General features: G+C 44.5%; 1 protein-coding gene and 1 long non-coding RNA gene across 3 annotated transcripts in view; both read left to right on the plus strand.

Annotated features, from left to right (window-relative positions):
• Positions 1–2,862: 2,862 nt before the first annotated feature.
• LOC123593174 lies at positions 2,863–8,156 on the plus strand. The gene is made up of 3 exons (XR_006710167.1): positions 2,863–3,174; positions 4,189–4,257; positions 8,075–8,156. It is a non-coding gene; the product is annotated as an uncharacterized LOC123593174 (long non-coding RNA).
• Positions 8,157–14,094: 5,938 nt separating this feature from the next.
• Positions 14,095–15,442, plus strand: part of FOCAD (focadhesin) — a 322,833-nt gene continuing 321,485 nt past the window's right edge. For both annotated transcript variants that reach the window (XM_045468724.1, XM_045468726.1), the window contains exon 1: positions 14,095–14,215. The gene's annotated coding sequence lies outside the window, so the exon portion shown is untranslated. The remainder of the gene's footprint in view (positions 14,216–15,442) is intronic.

The following is a 15,442-nucleotide window of genomic DNA, read 5'->3' on the forward strand; positions in this document are numbered from 1 at the left end:
AGAGTGAGAGTGGGCACCTTTGTCTTACTTCTGATCTTGTAGGCAAAGCTTCCAACATTTCTCTGAGCTGTCACATATGGCTTTTATTATATTGAGGTATGTTCCTTCTATATTCAAATTGTTGAGCATTTTTATCATGAAAGATTGTTGTTTTTTGTCAAATGAAAAGGTTGTTGTATTTTGTCGAATGCTTTTTCTGCATTTGTTGAGCTGATTAAATGACTTTTATCATTCATTCTATTAACGTGCCATAGTACATTCATTGATTTGCATACGTTGAGCCATCCTTGCGTCTCAAGGATAAATCCAGCTTGATCATGGTGTAAAATTCTTTTAATGTGCGGTTGAATTCAGTTTGGTAATATTTTGTTGAGAAGTTTTGCATTTATATTTTTCAGGGATATTAGTCTATAGTTTTCTTGTAGCGTCTTTATTTGGTTTTGTTTTCATGGTAATGCTGGCCTCATAAAATTAGTTTGTTAGTGTTCCTCCTTTTTTAAATTTTGGAAAGAGTTTGAGAAAAAATGTTGTTAATTTTAGTTTAAATGTTTGGTAGAATTCATCAGTGAAACCAGTGGTCCTGGGCTTTTCTCTTTTGAGAGGTTTTTTACCATTACTATAATTTTGTTTTAAAAAATATTTACTTACTGGGGCACCTGGGTGGCTCAGTCAGTTGAGCGTCTGACTTCGGCTCAGGTCATGATCTTGCAGTCTGTGAGTTCGAGCCCCTCGTCGGGCTCTCTGCTGACAGCTCAGCGCCTGGAGTCTGCTTCAGATTCTGTGTCTCCTCCTGTCTCTGCCCCTCCCATGCTCATGCTCTGTCTCTCTTTCTCTGTCTCTCAGTAATAAACATTAAAAAAAATTTAAAAAAACCATTTACTTATTTTATATTTAGAGAGAGTGAAACAGTGTTTGTGTGCGAGTGGGGTAGGGACAGAGAGGGAGAGAGAAAATGCCAAGCAGGCTCCATGCTGTCAGTGCAGAGCCTGATGTGGGGCTCAATCCCATGAATGGTGAAAACATGACCTGAGCTGAAATCAAGACTTGGACACTTAACCAACTGAGCCACCCAGGAGGTTGGCTCCAGAAGATTTTTGATCATTGATTCAACCTCCTTACTCATTATTATTGGCTTGTTCAGGTTTTGTATTTCTTAATGATTCATTCTTGAATCATTTTAGGAATTTTAGGAATTTTGGGAATTTTTCTGTTCATTTAGGTGATCCAATTTGTTGGTACATAATTGCCATAATAGTCTCTTACAGTCTCTTGTAACTCTGTGGTATAGATTGTAATGTCTTCTCTTTTATTTCTGATCTTATTTCTTTGAGTCTTCTTTTTTTCCTAGTCTAGCTAAATATTTGTCAAATTTTTAAATCATTTTAAAAAATCAATTCTTAAATTTTTTTCCTTTAATTTTAAGTAGACTTCACACCCAGTGTGGGGCTTGAACTCATAACCCTGAGATTAAGACTCCCATGCTCCAAAACTTTTTGTTAGTCTGAAATTACTTTAAAATATAAAACTGGAGACACCTGGATGGCTCAGTCTGTTAAGCATCCAACTCGACTTCGACTCAGGTCATGATCTCGCTTTTGTGAGTTCGAGCCCTGCATTGGGTTCTGAGCTGACAGTGCAGGGCCTGCTTGGGATTCTCTCTCTCCCTCTCTCTCTCTGCTCCTTCCCTGATTGTGCTCTCTCTCTCTCAAAATAAACATTAAAAAAACAAAAAATATAAAACTGAAAAAACTACATTTAATGTTATTCTATTTGACTTAAAAAATTTTTTTTAAAGTTTATTTATATTTGAAAGAGAGAGAGAGAGAGAGCGAGCGTGACTGGGGGAGGGGCAGAGAGAGAGGGAAACACAGAATCTGAAGCAGGCTCCAGACTCTGAGCTGTCAGCACAGAGCCCTACGTGGGGCTTGAACTCACAGACCGTGAGATCATGACCTGGGCCGAAGTCAGATGCTCAACCAACTGGGCCACCCAGATGCCCTAATTCTATCTGACTTTAAAAATAGATGTGCATATATTTATCAGTGTATGTATACTTTCAAAATAAAAGACTACAAGACATTAAAAAAAAAAAAAAAAAAAAAGAGTCCCATGCTCCACTGACTGAGCCAGCCAGGTGCTCCTTAAAATCAGTTCTTAATTTCATTAATTTTTTAAATTACTTTTCTTCTTGTTTTTGTTGTTGTTGTTTTCCTTAATTTCTGCTCTGATCTTTGTTATTTTCTTCCTTCTGCTAATTTGGGGCTGAGTTTATTCTTCTCTTGTTCTTTGAGGTATAAAGTTAAGTTGCTTATTTGGCATCTTTCTTTTTTTTGAAGATTTTATTTTTAACTAATCTCTGCACCCAAGGTGGGGCTTGAACCCATAACCCCGAGATCAAGAGTCCACCCCCCCCTACTGACTGAGGCCAGCCAGGCACGCCCTTCCTTTTTTTCTTGATGTAGACATTTATTATCAACTTCCCTCTTGGAAATGCTTTTGTTATATCCCATATGTTTTGGTATACTGTGTCTCTAGTGACCAGGACAGGCAGCGGTGGTCGCTGGAGCCTAGGGTGTGCACCCACTTGACTGCCAGGGTCAGCTGTAGGTGCCCACGCAGTGGCAAAGGCGAGTTACAAATGCGAGTGCAGGTGCGGGGCCAGGGAGGCAGCAAGGGTCCGGGGCCAAGCGTGGAATCACTGGCAGCTGGGGGGGCCCTGGCCATCGGTATGCTCTTCCGTGGCTGCACAGTCTTCCCCTGGGGGGGGGGGTGTCTGGAGTCTGGTGACAGGCATCAGCGCAGTTCCCTGGCTCTGGAGGGCATGGGGGGTAGGGAAGGGAGCAGGGAGGGACTCAGGCGACTGGCGTCAGTGAACATGAATACCTCTGGGGCGAAATCAAGGTGAAATCTGCAGGGCTCTGATGACGCTGCGGTGGCTGCTGGATTGTTCAGTATTGGAATCTGCTGAGTTTGTCTGCAAAGCAGGTCACTTTGAACTGCAGTTGCTTCAACTGAGCGGCTGCTGCGGCTGGCCCCTGCTTTTCTTCTTTGTCCCCAGCCATCTCTGCATGTCTCAGCTTTGTGGGCTGGGTTGAGTGAAACCGAAGTAGGACATTTGTGCCCTGTCCCAAAAGGCTGAGAAAGCTGCTGGCTCACTCTGCTCTTCCTTTCCTGGTGAGGGGAGCGCTTCCTAATTGGGAAATTCCCTCTCGGCCGGGAGCAGTGGCAGCTTGGGGGATGGGACCGGGCAGGCACAGCCGAGCTGTCTTCCCTCTTGCGCAGTTATTCTTGGGTGTTTTGCTCTGCTGTGGGGCTGACGTTTCTTAAGTGGATGTCAGAGCTCTCCTGGAACTGTTTTTGTTAATGGATAGCTAATTGTTGATTTTTGTGGGGGAACAGAAGCTGGGGTCGCCTGCGTTGACATTTTGGTGACACCACTCCCCTTTCACCTCATGCTTTGAAGGCACAATGGAGTGTGGGTCGCTCTGTTACCAAACTAGATGGCAAAGTGTGCATTTATTGTGCGGTGACACTGTACCTGTGGTTATAATATACATTAACATTCCCAGGATTCTCACAATATTCCAAACTCCTAGGAAAGCAAGGGTAAGAAAAGTGTATTTTAAGATGCAGTATTTCATCAGCAGAATTTCTTTACAAAGATAAAAATGAGGGGCACCTGGGTGGCTCCGCCGGTTAAGTGTCGTACTCTTGGTTTCAGCTCAGGTCATGATCTTATGGTTTGTGGGTTCGAGCACAGAGCCTGCTTGGAATTGTCTCTTACCTTCTCTCTCTCTCTCTCTGCCCCTCCCCCGCTTGTGCTCTCTCTCTGTATCTCTCTCTCTCCAAATAAATATATAAACTTAAAATATATATCACAATGAAAAAACTGCAACCAAAGTATGTTTCTAGTAATTCATCTGTTAATCGAGCCAGGAAAGCTGGGTACTGATGGCGAGTTAATTAAATCATGTTTGATTGCCGCAGCTAAAGACATGTTTCTGCGGAAAATATTCTTGTTTAAGACCATTAGCCTTTCAGTGAACACAGTTGCTTAAACAATCGAGGACACTGGGGGCACCATCAATCGTTAATTAAAAAACAAAGTAAATGGTTTTGAGTGGTTTTCCTTAGCTTTTGATGAACCGACAGATGTTCCTAGCACTGATCAGTTGTTATTTATTCAAGGAGTCAATACCGAGTTTCAAGCGACAGAAGAAGCGACCTGTATGAATTTTCTGCATGAAACAACTCTAGGTGAGTATGTTTTCAAAGAAATTGAGAAAACTTTAATTCGGTACAAGCCGAAGTGGAATCTGTTAAGATGATTTACAATGGATGGTGATAAAAATACATCTGGGCGGCTCAGTAGGTTAAGCATTCGATTCTTGGTTTTGGCTCAGGTCACGATCTGAAGGTCTGTGTGTTCAAAACCCGAGACAGGCTCCATGCTGCCGGTGCGAAGCCTGCTTGGGATTCTCTGTCTCTCCCCCTCTCTCTGCCCCTCTGCAGTCTCTCTCTCTCAAAATAAATAAATAAACTTAAAAAGAATATATATATATAGAGAGAGAGAGCAAAAAAGGCTTATTTGAACAAATTTATAATGCTTGTGAAAATGTAGGTATTTAAAGCCTATAGTTTATCATTGTGCTGTTCCTCAGTGGGTAATTGGCAGAAAGCGTTTGAATTTTTCTGCTTTTGAACAAGTGGTCTCCCAGGTGAACTTCATGTACTCTGATGGAATTAACGATCATCAGTCCCGTGAACTGTTGTCAAAAATAGAAGCTGAATATCTTGACTTACCTGAACCCACAAGCAGTTTGATGGCTTAGCAGGGGTAAAGTTTTATTGTGGTTTTTGAACTCAGTCTGGAGCCCGAAATTTTTTGGAATGAGAACTTCCTTCAATCACTTTTATTGAACACTGAATGGCTTTGAAAATTTAGCTTTAGCTGTGGACTTGATCATGTTTCTCAACATGAAATTACAAGGCAGGGAGCCTGGGTGGCTCAGTCGGTTAAGCGTCCGACTTGGGCTCAGGTCATGATCTCAAGACTTGTGAGTTCAAGCCCCGCGTCGGGCTCTGTGCTGACAGCTCAGAGCCTGGAGCCTGCTTAGGATTCTGTGTCTTCCTCTCTCTCTCTTCCCCTCCCTGACTCATGCTCTGTCTCTCTCTCCTTCAAAAATAAACATTAAAAAAATTAAAAATATATATAAAATCACAAGGCAAACAGTACTTTTATGTAAAAGTTATACTGTGCTAAGTCATTTTAACAACAATTAATGTTGTTTGAAACACAAGTAATGTCAAGCTGTTTAATATACTTCCTGTGCTGTCAAAGTTTAAAAAAAAATTTTTTTAACATTTATTTATTTTTGAGAGAAAGAGAGAGAGACAGATTATGAGCAGGGGAGGGGCAGAGGGAGGGAGACACAGAATCCAAAGCAGGCTCCAGGCTCTGAGCTAGCAGCACAGAGCCCGATGTGGGGCTTGAACTCAGGAACCGTGAGATCATGACCTGAGCCGAATCGGACACTCAACCTACTGAGCCACCCAGGCACCTCAAAGTTTTGTTTTTTTTTTTTTAAATCAGGATCTCCATTTCCACAAAAATTTGCACAGGATGTATTCTGTAAGCTCCAACTGTGGTTCCAAAAGCATTTTTGGATCTCAATGCAAGGGGAATTTTCCATATTTCAAAATCCATTTACCTTTGCAGTTGAGGGTCTTCAGTTGGAGGTGATTAATCTGCACTATAATGACATGGTAATCGGCAAATATCAAGAGAAGGGTCTAATAGGATTTTGTAAATTACTTCCAAGCGATAAATATGCTCAAGCAAAATCATACTCTCATAGGTTGATGTAAGTATTTGGCCATATGCATCTGTGTGAAAAGACATTCTCAATGATGAAATGCATAAAATCTCATAGATGAGCCTTAATGGATGAATGTGTGTAACTGATTTTGATGACAGAGTATTAACTTTGAACTCCAATTAAATGAACTATTATCCCCTAGCAAAGAATTCTGTTCTTCTCGTTAGTAGACCTGTATGAGAAATGATTGTACTCAGGGACGCCTGGGTGGCTCAGTTAGTTGAGCGTCAGACTCTTGATATCAGGTCAGGTTGTGATCTCACCTTCACGGGATCGAGCCCCAGGTCTCTGTGTTGAGCGTAGAGTCTGCTTGGGATTCTCTCTCTCCTCTCTCTCTGCCCCTCCTCCTGATCTCTTTCTCTCTCAGAATAAACTTAAAGAGGAATTATTGCGCTCAATTATTATATTTTAGATTTCATCAATAAGAATTTTGTTGAAATTGGTTTTCTTTCTTGTTACTCAAGTTTCTATACAATGTCTTTAATTTTGCCTCTTGCCTCACGAATCTAAGATATTTACTTTCTGGCTCATTATAGAAAAAAAAAATTTGTTGACCTCTGGTTTTGATCAATCATGTTCTATCCCCTGGGGCTGGGAACATTACTGAATCAAATAAAAATTGGGATTGTTTTATTCAATGGGAATTCCATTGAAATAACGTGTCTTGATATTAGCAAGAATTTGATAGTTTTGCCAGGTGAATCGGGGAGAGCCTGGGTCCTGAGGCCTCAACCCAGCCCATCCCAAAAGTGTCGCCAAAGGTTCTTGATCTCGTCCCAAGAAGGAATTCAAGGGCAGACACACAACATAGCAGACAAGTGACACAAGTGGGAAAATTTAAGTGACAGTATTCTCTGGATACGTGAAAGTGGGTGGGTGAGAGAAAGGGAGGTAGAGAAGGAGGGGGGAAGGGGTGAGGGAGAAAGAGAATATGAGAAAGGAGAGAGAATGAGCCGTGGAGCGTGTGCAGCCTGACTGTGGGTGAGTTTGTGCTGTGCCCTGGGGTTTGGGTTTCTATCTTTTATTGACAGTTGTTAACAAGGGGGCGGGATATTAATTACTTGGGGTGGGTATTTCTTGGAAGCGTTGTGTGCCTTTTCTTCCTCGTTTGGTCAGGTTTCTGGCCTACTTTGTCAGTCATCTTGGGCCTGTCTAGTTTGATCTGGCTTCTTGTGGAGGGCTGCCAGAACAGGTCTCTGACTTTTTTCAATAGCTGGCCAGGACTTCCTCTCTGTGGGCCTCCAGGTATCCTATGAGAACCTAACTGCCTAATCTAACAATAATGTCTGATGAGTAAGAAAAGTGATTGGTGACAGTCAGTAGAAATACCTGGCCACATCATCCCTACTGCCCCCGGTGACATTGAACAAACCACCAGGCACGTGAATGAGGCCATCCTAGACCAGCCAAGCTGCCAGTTGACTGTAGACATAGAAGTAGTTTCAGGAGGGACTGGCAAAGCCAGCCTCTATCACAAGAACTGCCTGGGCGACCTACAAGACTCTGAGAAGAAATAAACGTTTGTGATTTTTTTATTTTTTTTTTATTATTTAAAAAAAAATTTTTTTTTTCAACGTTTATTTATTTTTGGGACAGAGAGAGACAGAGCATGAACGGGGGAGGGGCAGAGAGAGAGGGAGACACAGAATCGGAAACAGGCTCCAGGCTCTGAGCCATCAGCCCAGAGCCTGACGCGGGGCTCGAACTCACGGACCGCGAGATCGTGACCTGGCTGAAGTCAGACGCTTAACCGACTGCGCCACCCAGGCGCCCCAATGTTTGTGATTTTAAGTCACTAGATTCTGGGGTGGTTTGTTACACAGCAGAAGCTGTTATGGGTGATCAAGGTGAACGTGCCAGACATCTTCTTTGTGCCCCTTCGCTGTCCCCCGGAAGGCTGACCTGTATGAGCTCCATGAACTTCCTTTGCTTCAGAAGATCCAGAAGGAGAAATGCGAACAAGGGAGGTTAAGGTATTAATTCCTGGGCTCTGTTCTTGTTGGGTCACTGTGGATTGGCTGTGTTCCTTGATCTATGATCCCAGGTAGTCAGGTAGTCTTTGTAGACAGCCTCCTCACTGTTTGGTAACTCCTCCTCCCCTTGCCCTTTTAGGCTCAGGGGTGATTTGGGGGGCCCCCCTGTTACGAAGTCTCTCTTGTAATCTCTTTATTCCCTGACCATACCTTTGTTTCTAGGCTCTTACTGAAGTCTCCTCCAGTTTTCCTAATTTGATTGTGCTGTTTCCTGCTGGGACCCAGACTGATAGAGGGGGCCTTACCCAGAAGGTAACATCTTGGCTGACTTTTGTGATCCAAGGGAATGAGTCCAGAAGGTCCTGTGGGGGGGGGGGGGGGAGGGAGATTGGAGTCAAGTGAGCTGGTGAGGAGTGTGGAAGGCAAGGTCAAAGGCAGGACTGGTTGTGCATGTGTGTGTGTGTGTGTGTGTGTGTGTGTGTGTGTGTATGTGTATGGAAATACACAGTGCAGGAGAGGCAAATCGTGTATAGACTCGTTGGCCTTTGTAAGGACTTTGGCTCTTACTCTGAAAGAAATGGGAAACTATCGGGAGCCATTCACTCACATCCAATTAAAGCTAATAAGATTGCTTTCTGTTAATGTGTCCACAATGGAGCTGTGTGACTCAGTTCTGAATTTCTCCTCCCAGTCTCGTGCCCGCTGGTGAATGTGTGGGTGTGTTAAGCTAGCCCAGCACGCTTGGGCCTGAGTTCAAGGCTTTGTGCCTCTCCTGATGCTGTGGGTGACGTGACCTTCCCTTACAGTACAGGATTCAGACTACAGTGTCTTTCTTTGTTAGCATATTCCTTTCAGTTCAGTTAATGATTTGGGAGTGGACACATTTTTCTTACTCTCTTTCTTTTGTTGTTGTTAAAGTCAATAGGCCCTTCTATACTGACTTCAAAAAGTGTACTTATCTAAAGGGTCTGGTATAATAGAGAACTAACTGCCTCACTACTTCAGGGGAAATAATACACGAAGGTTAACAGAAATGCTGTCTGCCTGCTTACCTCTTAAAGACAGTGGTTTGTCGCGAATACTTAAAAGGCAAAGAGTTCATTTGCATTTGCCATCTCAGCCTATCCAGAAAATAATATACAGATTTGAAGCGTGTTTTCATCCTTCAGTTGACAATTCCATCTGGTCCTGGCTCTTTTAGTATTAAATCTAGCTCAACCTCTGCAGGTTATACGAATGAAGTGGCTTCGCCTCTCATTGCTCCCCAGAGAGGCCTCCCTCTCCCGGCCCCTTCTCGAAAAATCTCCCCAGGCTGACTGTCAGGGAAACACTTGCGGAGGGCTCCAAATATCTGTATCAGACGTGGGTGCGCGCTACTCCATCAAGCTGACCTTCCTAGGTCTTACCTCAATCAAAATGTAACTGAATATAGTAGCTGTATTCCCTCAGGCCCCATTCTTTGCTTTCAGCGCAGAAGGAAACCAATCTACTTAGCTAATCTGATTAATTAAGCAGGCAGGAGCCTTTTCCTCCCGGCTAACGACACAGCTGGCCTATCAGAACCAGTTCTAATCTTTGTTGTCTAACCTTGACCCTGATTTCTTTTGAAGTTTGTTATTATCACTTAAAAAAATTTCTAGCCCCGCGCTCAACATGGGCCTTTCCTGTGGGTATGCAGTACAAAGAGAACGGGACTTTGCTCCTCTGGAATCTTAGTTTCCCTCTCAGTGAATTAACTGGGTTAAGCTAAATCAGTAAAACATCAAAAAATTTTGAGATCAAAAAATTAAGATCATTTAAAAAACCCCAAACTCGGGGTGCCAGGGTGGCTCAGTAGATTAAGCGTCCGATTCACGGTTTCGGCTCAGGCCATGATCTCACGATTTGTGAGGTCGAGCCCTGCATCAGGCTCCGCACTGACAATGCGGACCCTGCTTGGGATATTCTCCCTCTCTCTTTCTGTCTTTCAGCCCGGCCCTCCCTGCTCGCTAGCTCTCTCTTCTCTCAAAATAAATAAACTTAAAAAAAAAAAATAACCGCCGACTCCAAACGATAACCTACTATTATCATGACTATTATCAATGACTATTATCATTCCATACAAGAGAGAACATTTTTAACACGACCACCACCACCACCGAAACATAATTTCAGAAAAAGTACTGTTCTTTAAATTGAATACATTTAGGGGCGCCGGGGTGGCTCAGTTGGTTACGCGTCCGACTTCAGCTCAGGTCACGATCTCACAGTTCGTGAGTTTGAGCCCCGCGTTGGGCTCTGTGCTGACAGCTTAGAGCCTGGAGCCTGCCTCGAATTCTGTGTCTCCCTCTCTCTCTGTTCCTCCTCCGCTCATGCTCTATCTCTCTCTCTCCTTCAAAAATAAATAAAAATATAAAAAAATAAAAATAAAATAAAAATAAAAAATAAATTGAATACATTTATTTTTAGGAAAACTCAATACATTGTCCTTATTTAGTTTTCACTTCAGCACTTGCCAGGGAAAACTTTGTCATGGACTAGCAGCTTCTGAGAGAGAGAGAGAGAGAAAACGCATGTGTGCATATGAGATCATGACCTGAGCCAAAATCAAAAGTCAGACTCTTAATGGACGGAGCCCCCCAGGTGCCCCTGAATCTCAATTTTCAAAAGTGAAAAATCATAGGGGCCCCCGGCTGGCTCAGTTGGTAGAGCTTGCATCTCTTCATCTTAGGGTCGTGAGTTTAAGCCCCATATTGGGCATAGAGCTTACTTAAAATAAATAAATAAATAAAGTGGGGGTGCCTGGGTGGCTCAGTCAGTTAAGCGTCTGACTTCGGCTCAGGTCATGATCTCGAGGTTTGTGAATTCAAGCCCCGAGCTGGTCTCTGTGCTGACAGCTTGGAACCTGGAGCCTGTTTCGAATTCTGTGTCTCCCTCTCTCTCTCTGTCTCTCCCCTGCTTGTACTCTCTCTCTCTCTCTCTCTCAAGAATAAATAATAAAACATTAAAAACATTTAAAGAAAAAGGGAAAAATCACATACTAACTTATATCACTCTTTATTTTTTTTATTTAAAAAAATTTTTTTTTCAACGTTTATTTATTTTTGGGACAGAGAGAGACAGAGCATGAACGGGGGAGGGGCAGAGAGAGAGGGAGACACAGAATCGGAAACAGGCTCCAGGCTCTGAGCCATCAGCCCAGAGCCCGACGCGGGGCTCGAACTCAGGGACCGCGAGATCGTGACCTGGCTGAAGTGGGACGCTTAACCGACTGCGCCACCCAGGCGCCCCTATTTTTTTTATTTTAATATTTACTTATTTGTTGTTTGGGAGAGCACATGCAGGGGAGGGGCAGAGAGAGGGGCACAGAGGATCCCAAGTGGGCTCTGAGCTGACAGGCTGACAGCAGCGAGCCTGATGTGGGGCTCGAACCCACGAACCGTGAGATCGTGACCGGAGCTGAAGTCACTCAACTGACTGAGCCCCCCAGGTGCCCTGACTTACATCACTCTTTAAAAGGGCATTTGCTGGGGCACCTGGATGGCTCAGTCAGTTGGGCGTCCGACTTTGGCTCCGGTCATGATCTCACAGTTCAGGAGTTTGAGCCCTGCATGGGGCTGTGTGCTGATAGCTCAAAGCCTGGAGCTTGCTTCAGAGTCTGTCTCTCAAAAATAAACAAACGTTAAAAAAAAATTTTTTTTTAAAGGGCATTTCCTCATGTACTCCTATAGGCCAGCCTTTCTACAGCAGAGACAGTACATGTGTTTGAGAGTCAGAGTGCCTGGATTCCAACTTTGGTTTTGCCACTAAGTAGGTGCATGTTCTTGGTCAAGATGCTCCCCATTCTGTGCCTACCATTCCTTATTTATAAAATGTAGGTAATAACTCTATTGGTTTCATAAGTTGTTTTGCAGATTAAATGAGTTGATTTACCTAGAACAGTGCTGTTCACATAGTTAAGTGTTCACTTATGACTTTGACTAATGCGTCTCAAGAAACATGGGAATAGAATTTTTTTTTTAAGTTTTATTTAAATAATCTCTTCACCTAATGTGGGGCTCAAACTCATGACCCTGAGATTAAGAGTCACATGCTCTTCTGAATGTGCCACCCAGCAACCCAAGGGAATAGAAGAATTAAAAAAAAAACAATTAAAATGGCTGAGGGGCACCTGGGTGGCTCAGTTGGTTAAGTGTCCTACTTTGGCTCAGGTCATGATGTCACAGTTCGTGAGTTTGAGCCCTGCGTTGGGCTCTGTGCTGACAGCTCGGAGTCTGGAGCCTGCTTTGGATTCTGTGTCTCTGTCTCTCTCTGCCCCTCCCCCGCTCACACTCAATCTCTCTTTCTCTCTCAAGAATAAATAAACATTAAAAAAAATTAAAAAATAAAAGAGTTAAAATGGCTTAAATGGGGGGGGTAATTAAAATTAAAATGGTCTTAAAGAAATGCTGATGCATTTGGAATTATTAAGACTGAAGGAAAATAACAACTGTGAAAATTAATTAAGGAAAACCTCAGTAGAGTGGACTTGGGATACTTGAAGAGGAGACTGGTAGGAAAAGCCATACCACTCAATGTCAATTACAGACCCAACAGAAGAATCCTAGACAGGAAAGAATGGTCAATTACAGGCCCCAACCAGGAAAGGATGCACCTTGCACTTCCTATAAGAAATGAACTACCCCTGCAACTCAGCCAATGAGAAACCAGCATCACCCTGAACGCTTGCTTTTCTCCAATGGATTTTCATTGGATTTCATGGATTTCATTCTTCTTCTCCATAAAATAATATTCCTCTCCTTTGTTTGTTGGACTTGCCCATGGTTTTGCTGTAGCTTGCATGTCCTGGATTGCAATTCTCTGCTTTTCCTGTATAAACCCATCTTCGGCTGATAAAATAACTGCCAGTTTATTTTCAAGGTTATCATATCAAATTCCGTAAAACCAAGAAGGCAATGATAAACCTTATACAACTACTTCTCTCAGTGGATAACAGAGATTGAATATATTAGTAGTTTCAAAATTAATTCAGATATATTCTTCCAGAATGCACGAGAGAACTGAAATGGCCTGTGGTATAGAATTACTTTTCCAAAGTGGGGTACAGGGAACCAAATCTTTCCTAGGAATGATTTTGTGCTTGTCAGCACAAAATGACTTTGGAAGCTTAAGAGTACCAATGCCAAGGACTCAGAGCAGAGCTATTAAATAGACAATTTCTAGTGATGGGACCCCGGTACTGGCATTTTTTAAAAAGCTCCCCACTTCTATATATACCTTCTTAAAAAAAAATGTTCTAAACGAGAGAGAGAGAGAGAGAGAGAGAGAGAGAGAGAGAACTCGAGTGAACAGGCTCAGTGCTGCCAAGGAGGAGCTGGAGGCAGGGCTCAATCTCACCAACTGCGAGATCATGACCTAAGTCAGTCGCTGAACCCACTGAGCCACCACCCAGGTGCCCCTATATACATACCTACTTCTGAAGGTAGTTTGGAAACTGCTGGGTAAGTCAGGTTCTCTAGAACAACTTGTCTTAACTCTTGTGTATAATTTTTCCACAACTAGAATTCTTCCTTCATAACCTTTTTTTTTTTTTTTTCTCTTTCTGCTGCCTCCTTCAGCTTCTGTTCTACTGTGTGCGGCATTTAGTCTTCTATGAAAACGAGTGTTCACGCACAGGTGGACATTCAGTAATTATTAGACAAAAATAGTAACAATTAGGTGTGCCTGCTCTCCCCGGAGTAACCGAGCAGAAATACCCAGGCTATAACGTCCTATGGGACTACCCAACAGGTGGATGTACCAGTGTAGCACTGAGCGCGGCAGTGCTCTGTGTCGGCCAAGGAAGTAAAAATACGAGGCAGCAGCTACAGGGGGAAGAACGAAGTGACAAGTCGGCTGCTTGCATAAATTTTCTGAATCCTTCATGCTCTCGGGACTATTTTTTGTTCCTGAGAAACACAATCTCCAAAGCTGCTTTGCATCGTCAAAAGCTGCATAGGGGCAGGCTGCCAACAGGACTACCCGGGCACGCTGCAGTGGCATCTCCAGGCGAGTTCCTTTCATCTGCTGTCCCGTAGGCTAATCCCCGCCGCGGTGCCACCCCACGCCCCCGACCTGCCGGCGCGGCTCTTCCGGCCCGCGGGCTCCCGCAGAGAAGTACCCAGCCGCCCACGCCGCCCGCCAGCCGCAGTGCGCGGCCTTGGCCTTGGGCATGCGTGCGACGTAGCGGGGAGGGGCGGGCCGGAGCCGGAGGAGGCGCGGCAGGCGCTCGCAGTCTGCAGCCCATTGGTCCTCTCCCCGTAGCCCCCGCCCCCAGACGTTCGAGGCGGCGGGGCGGGCCACGTCAGGCAGCCGGCGCGGGGCTGAGCTTGTGGCAGAAGGGAGGTAAGCGATGCGGGGTGGCAGGCGGCCGGCTGCGGGCCGCTGCCCCCTGCTCAGAGGCCGCAGGATCGCACTCGCCTGTGGCCTGTCTCAGCTTGGCGTGGAGGGCGGCTTAGGCCCTGCAGGCCTGGGGCTGTGCTGGGAGATGGGGCAGTGGAGCATGTGGCGGCAGGGCCGCACCAAGGCGTGGGTGGCCAGGAATGGGACAGGTTCTGCCGTTTGTCCTCGTCCTTTCCTGGCCGGGGTCTGAACTCCTGGACGACTAGGCCTTCTGCGTTAGAGAGCTTCGCGATGCCTGGGTGGGGCCGGCTCTGGTGCTTGCGGTGGGGGCTCAGCAGGATCTTGACTCGGAAACGGATCAGCGCGATCCTTGCATACTTAACCTGCAGCAGGTTGCAGTTCTTCCACTCTTCCCTGACCGGTTCCCCAGTTGAAGGCAGTGCAGGGGATTCTGGGTCGTTTCCTTTCTGGCCGGGAGGTGGGGGGCCTGGAGGGGACGGGGACGGTCTCCTCATTACCAGTGACTCATTCAGATCCTGTCCACTTCAATGCAAAGGCTTATGGGTGAGCAGGGCCTGTTTTCAGACCTCCTGATTCTCAGGCTCTGTCCTCCCTTGCTGGAATTACCTAAAAAAAAAAAATAATAATAATAATAACATATATATACATATATATGTTTTGAAATGCCTACAACACCTATGCGGAGATTTGCAGAGACTTGCCGTTGTGTTGCACGTACGAGTTGTGTGTTGCACCATGAGTTTTAATTTCAGCTATGGCATCATCATGATCCTTCAGTTTAGTTCCTGAAATTGGTGCTTCTGCAATCAATGAAGTCATCCTATCCAGTATCATGCAATCGTTCATTCATCCATTTGACAATTTTTTTTTTTTTTTGATGAATTCCTTAATGGTTAGGGTCTTATGTCAGAAACTAACATGGCATTCCCTGCCTTTCCCCCATTGTATCTGCCAGTTTTATTGTCTAGATTTGAGATGTAGGTTTTTTTTTTGTTGATGTTGATGGTTCAGTTTCAGGTTCCAGATTTAGGTACAGAGCTCATGATTCTATATTGTAAGATAGAGCTCTTCTGAGACCTCATTCAGTTTTTCTTACTTTCACCTCTAGGAAGCCTCAGGCCATGATGGCTAGAGGTGCTGTAATATTACGTACTGTACTATGAAAGACCCTAGGTTTTAGGTGCCTGTGTGTAAAGTGAGGGGATGGAA

The sequence above is a fragment of the Leopardus geoffroyi genome, chromosome D4 (assembly GCF_018350155.1).
Source record: "Leopardus geoffroyi isolate Oge1 chromosome D4, O.geoffroyi_Oge1_pat1.0, whole genome shotgun sequence".
NCBI classification, from domain to species: Eukaryota; Metazoa; Chordata; class Mammalia; order Carnivora; family Felidae; genus Leopardus; species Leopardus geoffroyi.